Source organism: Aplysia californica, unplaced genomic scaffold, assembly GCF_000002075.1.
Source record: "Aplysia californica isolate F4 #8 unplaced genomic scaffold, AplCal3.0 scaffold00237, whole genome shotgun sequence".
NCBI classification, from domain to species: domain Eukaryota; kingdom Metazoa; phylum Mollusca; class Gastropoda; order Aplysiida; family Aplysiidae; genus Aplysia; species Aplysia californica.
In genome coordinates this window covers 858,780-860,198 of record NW_004797507.1, presented here as the reverse complement: position 1 = coordinate 860,198, position 1,419 = coordinate 858,780, and positions in this window count along the sequence as shown.

Genomic DNA, 1,419 nt, shown 5'->3' with positions numbered 1-1,419 from the left:
CTGTTGTACGGGGCGAAGTGGCAAACGGTGTGTTTTACTGGTGATTAATTGTCTTGGACAGGTGGCCGTTAGAGCAGGTTCCGTGGTATCATTACCTCAGCAGAGCCACCCTAGAACTTTCTTTTACTTTACTTTTTACTTTTACTATTTCCTTTCTCTGGTATCCTTAGGATGTCGAAGAGAGGTGCAGGCTTCGGTCCTGTGATAGGTGTGTAGCGTCTGTGATAGATATGGCATGTTGTTCCATGACCTTTTTAACCCCATCCAGCCAGGTCCTTCTTGGTCTTCCTCTTGATTTGAAGCCGGATTCACGGGTGGGGTAAGCTCTTGCCGCTAGTTATTTCTGGGGCATTCTGGTTAGATGTCCAAACCGTTTGACTGTTTGACGCTAAATAAAATTTGTAACAGGTTTGTAGGCGTATGAACACGACTCAGAAACATGACAATCAGAATTATCACAACCGACATCAACGTTGAATGTTCTCAAAGGAATTCAAGCCGTGAATGACGAAACGATGCTCTGGATTTGAGGTCTTAGGCGTGAAAGAATACCGAAATGGGTTTGAAATACTTGTAGTTCCAAAGCGTACCAAAACTGTACAGAAAAGAAGAATGTCTTATAAACAGTGATCGTAAATGCTAGGTGTATCGTCTAGGTGTCGTTTCGCGTAGAACTTGATTTCCATCTTTGCATTTTAAAATGTAGCAAAGTTTCGAAAATGTTGATATTTCTTGATTGTAACGGACACCTACAGATTAAAACTCGAAAGCGTTAAGATAGAATATTATCCACTAAGGACCTGGGAACAGCGACAGTGCTTAAAGTAAAGAATTTCTCATTTTGATTGTGACATCTGACTGTATGGAAGTTTGGGGGAAATATCAGGGTAACATCGGTACTACACTCACATCACAGTGGTTATGTTGTAGGAAAAGTGTTTGATCTTTTAATTTCTTTTTTTGTTTTTAAAGCTAAGAATGTAGCAACAAGTGAAGCTCCTGACGGCTTTTAATTAAAAGTCGTTCATAGGCTTTTTAGAGCTTGTTTTATCGGCGCCACCACTCACCGCTCGTTGTAGATTGATGAACAGAGCTGTGGATGTGCGTGCGCAACATCTATGGTGCGCAACGAGATGCTATTTCTGTTCTTCTTCACGGGAAACGAAAGAGAGCTTCAAAACACAGACTGCAGCGCCATCTGAGAATACGTGCGTACGGCCGTGGACTTTTTTTTTTGGTTGAGTGAGCGATCTTGTGGTGTTCGTGGGATCTGTGGTACAAATCTACCTCTCATAGCCTTACTCCAAACTTCAACCAAATACACCGAACTATGACGTCAGATTCGCTCGTCCACGGTGCGGTCAAAGTCCAGAAAGATCCGGACACGCCCAAGACGTGCGTGTGTGTGTGTGTGTGTGA